Source organism: Somniosus microcephalus, unplaced genomic scaffold (genome assembly GCF_052327205.1).
Source record: "Somniosus microcephalus isolate GS21.2 unplaced genomic scaffold, FLI_Smic_1.0 unresolved_chr2, whole genome shotgun sequence".
NCBI classification, from domain to species: domain Eukaryota; kingdom Metazoa; phylum Chordata; class Chondrichthyes; order Squaliformes; family Somniosidae; genus Somniosus; species Somniosus microcephalus.
This window is the reverse complement of record NW_028225180.1, coordinates 12,740,645-12,747,389: the sequence shown is the minus strand read 5'-3', so window position 1 is coordinate 12,747,389 and position 6,745 is coordinate 12,740,645. Positions and strand designations below refer to the sequence as shown.

The 6,745-nt window shown below is 49.3% G+C and overlaps 2 non-coding genes across 2 annotated transcripts; both read right to left on the bottom strand.

Moving 5' to 3' along the window:
• Positions 1-4,247: 4,247 nt before the first annotated feature.
• trnat-ugu (transfer RNA threonine (anticodon UGU)) lies at positions 4,248-4,320 on the bottom strand. Its single transcript has one exon. It is a non-coding gene; the product is annotated as a tRNA-Thr (tRNA).
• A 2,352-nt stretch (positions 4,321-6,672) lies between these two features.
• trnat-ugu (transfer RNA threonine (anticodon UGU)) lies at positions 6,673-6,745 on the bottom strand. The gene has a single exon. It is a non-coding gene; the product is annotated as a tRNA-Thr (tRNA).

Below are 6,745 nucleotides of genomic sequence, written 5' to 3'. Positions count from 1 at the left end.
CTCTCTCCCCTTCCACCTCTCTCCTTCCCTCTCTCTATCTCCTTCCCTCCTTTTCTCTCTCCTCTCCCTTCCCAATCTGTCTCTCCCATTTCCCCTCTCTCATTTTCCCCTCCTCCATCCGCCTCTCTCTCCCCTTCCCCTCGCTCTCCCTCCCTCCTCTCTTCTCCCTCTCTCTTCTTTTCACTCTGTCTCTCCGCTTAACTCTCTCTCTCCCATTCCGCCTCTCTCCTTCCATCTCTCCACTTCCCCTCCCTCTATTGCCTTCCCTCTCCACTTCACCCACACTCTCTCCCCTTCCCCTCCCTCTATCTCCTTCCCTCGCTCCACTTCACCCACACTCTCTCCACTTCCCCTCCCTCTATCTCCTTCCCTCGCTCCACTTCACCCACACTCTCTCCACTTCCCCTCCCTCTATCTCCTTCCCTCTCTCCACTTCACCCACACTCTCTCCCCTTCCCCTCCCTCTATCTCCTTCCCTCTCTCCACTTCACCCACACTCTCTCCCCTTCCCCTCCCTCTTTCTCCTTCCCTCTCTCCACTTCACCCACACTCTCTCCCCTTCCCCTCCCTCTATCTCCTTCCCTCTCTCCACTTCACCCACACTCTCTCCCCTTCCCTTTTCTCTCTCCCTCCTTCTACTCTCCCCAAGAGGAAAGGACAGAGTGAGAGGGGGAAAGAGAGAGGAAAGGGGAGAGAGTAGGAGGAAGGGAAGTGGTGAGAGAGCGGGGAAAGTGTAGAGAGAGGAGGTGAAGGGGAGGTGGGGAAGGTGAGAGAGAGGCGGAGGGAGAGAGAGAGTGAAGAGGGATGTATAGAGGGAGGGTGAAGGGGAGAGAGAGAGAGGGGTAAGGAGGAGAGAGAGGCAAAGAGTGGGCGTTCAGGGGAATTGAACAGAAGGAGAGGGGGAGGTGGAGATGGGGAAGGGAGAGAGAGCCTGTTCTCGTGTTGGGCTCGGAGCTATTTCATACTTAAAAGTAAACATGCTGTGAATTAACAGTGAGTTTAGAAACAGAAGCTAAATTTGTAGAGGTAGTGGGGAAAATGCTAGAGTCCATTATAAAAGATGTAATTGAAAAGCACTTGGAAAACAGTGACAGGATCGGACAAAGTCAACATGGATTTACAAAAGGTAAATCATGCTTGACTAATCTTGACTAATCTACTGGAATTATTTGAGGATGTAACTGGTAGAATAGATAGGGGAGAACCAGTGGATGTGGTGTATTTGGACTTTCAGAAGGCTTTCGATAAGGTCCCGCATAAGAGATTAGCATGTAAATGTAAGGCACATGGGATTGGGGCAAAGTACTGACTTGGATAGAGAACTGGTTGGCAGACAGAAAGCAAATAGTTGGAATAAACGGATCTTTTTCCGAGTGGCAGGCAGTGGCAAGTGGGGTACCGCAGGGGTCAGTCCTAGGAACCCAGCTATTCACAATATATATTAATGATCTAGACGAGGGAACTAGATGTAATATCTCCAAATTTGCAGATGACACAAAGCTAGGTGGGCGTGTGTGCTGTGAGGAGGATGCCGAGAAACTCCAGTATGATTTGGACAGGTTGGGTGATTGGGCAGATGTATGGCAGATGCAGTGTAATGTGGATAAATGCGAGGTTATCCACTCTGGTGGTAAAAACAGGAAGGCAGATTATTATCTGAACGGCAATCGATTGGGAGAAGGGGAAGTGCAACGAGATCTGGGTGTCCTTGTGCACCAGTCACTGAAGCATGCAGGTGCAGCAGGCGGTTAAGAAGGCAAATGGTATGTTGGCCTTCGTAGTGAGAGGTTTCAAGTACAGGAGCAAAGATGTCTTGCTACAGTTGTACAGGGCCTTGGTGAGACCACACCTTGAGCATTGTGTGCAGTTTTGGTCGCTTTATCTGAGGAAGGATGCAATTGCCAGGGAGGGAGTGCAGCGAAGATTTACCAGACTGATACCTGGGATGGCAGGAATGACATATACGGAGAGATTGGGTCGATTGGGCTTATACTCGCTGGAGTTTAGAAGAATGAGAGGGGATATCATTGAACTTATACATTTCTAACAGGACTATAAAGACTAGATGCAGGAAGGATGTTCCTGATGGCGGGGGAGTCCAGAACCAGGGGTCACAGTCTAAAGATAAGGGGTAAGCCATTTAGGGCTGAGATGAGGAGGAATTTCTTCACCCAGAGAGTGGTGAACCTGTGGAATTCTCTACCACAGAAGGCAGTTGAGGCCAATTCATTAACTATATTCAAGAAGGAGTTAGATATATTTCTTAAGGCTAAAGGGATCTGGGGAGAAAGCAGGGACCGGGTACTGAGTTGGAAGATCAGCCATGATCTCATTGAATGGCGGAGCAGGCTCGAGGGGCCGAATGGCCTCCTCCTGCTCCTATCTTCTATGTTTCTCCCTCTCTCTGTCCCATTCCGCTTCTCTCCTTCCATCTCTCCACTTCCCCTCTATCTCCCCTTCACCCACACACTCTCTCCTTCCCCTCTCTCTATCTCCTTCACTCTCTCCACTTCACCAACACTCTCTCTCCCCTACACCCTCTCTCTCCCTTTCGCCTCTGCTCTCCCCATCCTCCTTCTACTCTCCGCAAGAGGAAAGGACAGAGTCAGAGGGGGAAAGAGAGAGGGTCAGGTGAGAGAGTGAGGAGAGAGAGGCAAAGAGGGGGATTACAGAGGAATTGAGCAGAAGGTAAAGGAGAGGTGGAGAGATTGGGAAGGGAGAGAGAGCCTGTTCTCGTGTTGGTCTTGGAGCTGTTTCATACTTAAAAGTAAACATGCTGTAAATTAACAAATTTGCATAGGCACCAGCGAGATTTGAATTCACGGAATCTGGTTTGACAAGACTAGGGCTCTAACCCCTGAGCTATGGAGCCATCTGTACTGGGTTGTTTCTCATTCCAGTTAGTGCTGTGTGTATGAAGAATGAGGCAGGGCGCAGTTCACCACTCAGATTGTGTCTCATACCCCGATACCTGCCTCAGGCTCTTCAATACTCACCTCTCAACTACAATAGAGCAACTTACATGTACTAAAACGTCCCATGGTAACTCAGTTACACTCTCGATAGCAAAATACTGCAGATCACAGAAACCCCACTGTGCAGATAGAGGCCATTTCGGCCCATCGAGCCTGCACCGACACATATCCCACCCGATCCCCGTAACCCCTACACCAACACATGTCCCACCCTATCCCCACGTCTTTAATCCCCCTAACACTAAGGGTCAATTTATCATAGCCAATCAACCTAACCGCACATCTTTGGACTGTGGGAGGAAACCGGAGCACTCGGAGGAAACGCATGCAAACACGGGGAAAATTTGCAAACTCCACACAGACGGTCACCTGAGGCCGGATTCGAACGCAGGTCTCTGGCGCTGGGAGGCAACAGTGCTAACCACCATGCCACCGTGCTGCTAGAAATCTGAAATAACAACAGAAAAGGATGGAAAAACAGAGCAGGCCAGGCATCATTCTTGGAGAGAAATTATAGAGTCAACATTTCGGGTCCGCACTGAACACAGGGCTCACACAGAACACAAGGCCTGCACTGAACACAGGGGCCGTACTGAACACAAGGCCCGCACTGAACACAGGGGCCGTACTGAACACAAGGCCCGCACTGAACACAAGGCCCGCACTGAAAACAGGGACCGCACTGAACACAGGGCCCGCACTGAACACAGGGCCCTCACCGATAACAGGGCCCTCACCAAACACAGGGCCCGCACCGAACACAGGGCCCGCACTGAATACAGGGCACTCACGGAACACAGGGCCCGCACATAACATCGGGCCCGCTTTCTCTCCCCCTCTCCCTCTCCCCTCACTCTCTCTCCCCTCGTTCTCTTCTCTCCCTCTCTCCTCTTTTCACGCTGTATTACCACTTCCCGCCTCCCTCCTTCCAGCTGTCCATTCCCCCTCTTTATCTCCTTCCCTTTTCTCTCTCCCCTACACACTCTCTCCCTTTCGCCTCTATCTCTCCCCATCCTCCTTCTACTCTCCCCAAGAGGAAAGGACAGAGTGAGAGGGGGAAAGAGAGAAAGTAGGAGGAAGGGAAGTGGTGAGAGAGCAGGGAAAGTGCAGAGAGAGGAGGTGAATGAGAGGGTGAAGGGGAGAGAGAGATGCAAATAGGGGGAATTGAACGGAAGGAGAGGGAGAAGTGGTGATTGGGATCCTGATCTTGTGTTGGCCTCAGAGCTTTTTCATGCTTAAAAGTAAACATGCTGTAAATTAACAAATTTGCAGAGGCCCCAGTGAGATTTGAACTCACAACCCTTGGTTTACAAGACCAGTGTTCTAACCACTGAGCTACGGAGCCACCTGCAAAGAAGTGTTTCTCATTCCAGTTAGTGCTGTGTTTTTGAAGAATGAGGCAGGGCGCAGTTTATCACTCAGATTGTGTCTCATCCCCCGATATCTGCCTCTGGCTCTTCAATAGTCGCCTCTCAACAACAACAGAGCAACTATCACGTACTAAAACGTCCCAAGGCAACTCAGTTACACTCATCTCTCTCTCAGTCTCTCTGCCTCCTTCTTTCTATATTTCTCCCTCTTTGTGTCTCCACCACTCTCTCTCTATCTTTCTGTCACTCTCTGTCCCTTTCTAGCTCTTTCTCTTTTTCTCTGTGGCGCTCTCACTTTCTCTCTCTTTCTCTCTCCCTCTCTGTTACTTTTACTCTCTCTCCCCTTCGCCCTTCCTCAGTCTCATTGCTCTTCCTCCATCCGCCCTTCTCTCATCTATTCTCTCACACTCTCCACTTTCCCGCTCTCTCCCCTTCTCACTCTGTCTCTTGCCCCCTTCCACCTCTCTCCTTCTGTAGGGGAGCATCTTTTAACTGGTTTACGGTAATTTGCCTGGTCAGGCAGCTTTGCCCGCACCCTGACCAATGCCATACTTTTACCTGGTTTACGGTAATTTACCTGGTCAGCAGCCTTTGCCTGCTACCCTTAAACCAATTCAAACAGCGGTTTCGAATCGCTACCCCACCTTCCAGTTCTGACTGAAGGACTTATAATTAATGATATATTAAAAGCGGACAACTGGTCTGGGTGTGAGAAAGTCAAACTTTATTAAACTAAAGAAACTGTAATCAAATTTAAACTATACCACATGAACACAGTAATTACAGTAACATTGCTTAAATGGGGGAAGGCAGACGGCAAAAACGAGGGATTGATGGCTACAATGTTGATTAAACAATCTTAGCAATTTCCCCTAAATCACCCCCACCCAACTCCTGACTAGGTGGCCTTGCTGAGGAGTCAGAAACCCTGCTCACCTGTGGTCCAGCGAAGTAAGAGAGAGAGATAGCTTCTCAGGAGCTAGCTTTTATATCCTGCCAACTCCTGTTTGGCACTGAAAAAGGTCTGTGTGCAAAATTCGCGCCCAAAAGTTCCAATACACAAAAGAAAGCCATGACTGGCTGATTCAAAGTGACTGATTTAATGTGTCTGCACTCTGGGGCTGAAGTGTACCCGCCCACATCCAGAGTTCACCTGGGCTAAAACAAAAGGGAATCCAACTGCCTTATTGTTTAGAATTGGGTGATTCAAAAACCCATTCATTCCTAAACTGTTGCATATCAAAAGACCTTTTCCTGAGTTTAGATGTATCTATTATGTGTAAGTGCTTTGAATGGGTTTGGATTTCTGTGTAAATAGAAGCCAATAGTTCTGCGGTTTCGGTTCAAGTGGGCTAATCCCGTAAGTAAATCAACATCCTGCTGTTTCGTATAAACAAACCTTGCCTCTCCACAAAAGGGAAACTCCCTGGTTTGATTGACAGGTCTTTCACACAGACACATTACAAGCTGTACCAGCTGCTTTTCCAAGCCGCACTGTTCTTGGCCAATGCTTTCTGACGGCCATTTGAAAACCTTTTTGTGATTGACCAGGCTCAAGGGCACAAATTCAAATCAAATGTACTGTCTTAATGTGTGCGAATATTTCCACAGAACTCCTCGATTCCGGTGTTGTCCGTGTGCTGTCCATCTCAGAGCAGTCTTTCGTGGCTCTGAGTATGCTTTAAAAACATTGATCCAACCCAGCGGCATTTCAAAACACATAATTCTTCAACAACGATGTGGACCAATATTTCCCGATCTTCAAGGAAAATAGGGGAATTTTGCAAACCCCTACACTTCCTCTGTCTCCTTCCCTCTCACCCCTTCCCTTCCCTTCTTCTCTTCTCTCCCTTCCCACTTTGTTCCCCTGTTTCATTTCCCCCTCCTCCATCTGCCTCTCTTCTCCCCTTCCCCTCGCTCTATCTCACCTTGCCGCTCTCGGCATCCCCCCTCTCCAACTCCCACTATCTCTGCCTCTCTCTCCCTTTCCCCTCATTCTCCCTCCCTCTTCTTTCTCTTCTCTCCTCACGCTGTCTTACCGCTTCCCGCCTCCCTGCTTCCAGCTGTCCACTTCCCCTCTCTCCTTCCCTTCATCTCTTCTACTCCCCATCCTCCTCCTTCTACTCTCCCCAAGAGGAAAGGACAGAATGAGAGAGGAAAGGGGAGAGATGTGGTGAGAGAGAGGCAGGCAAAGAGGGGGGTACAGGGGAATTGAACGGAAGAGGGAGAGATGGAGATTGGGAAGGGAGAGAGAGCCTTTTCTCGTGTTGGTCTTGGAGCTGTTTCACATTTAAAAGTAAACATGCTGTGAATTAACAAATTTGCAGCGGCACCAGTGAGATTTGAACTCACGACCCCTGGTTTACAAGACCAGTGCTCTAACCCCTGAGCTATGGAGCC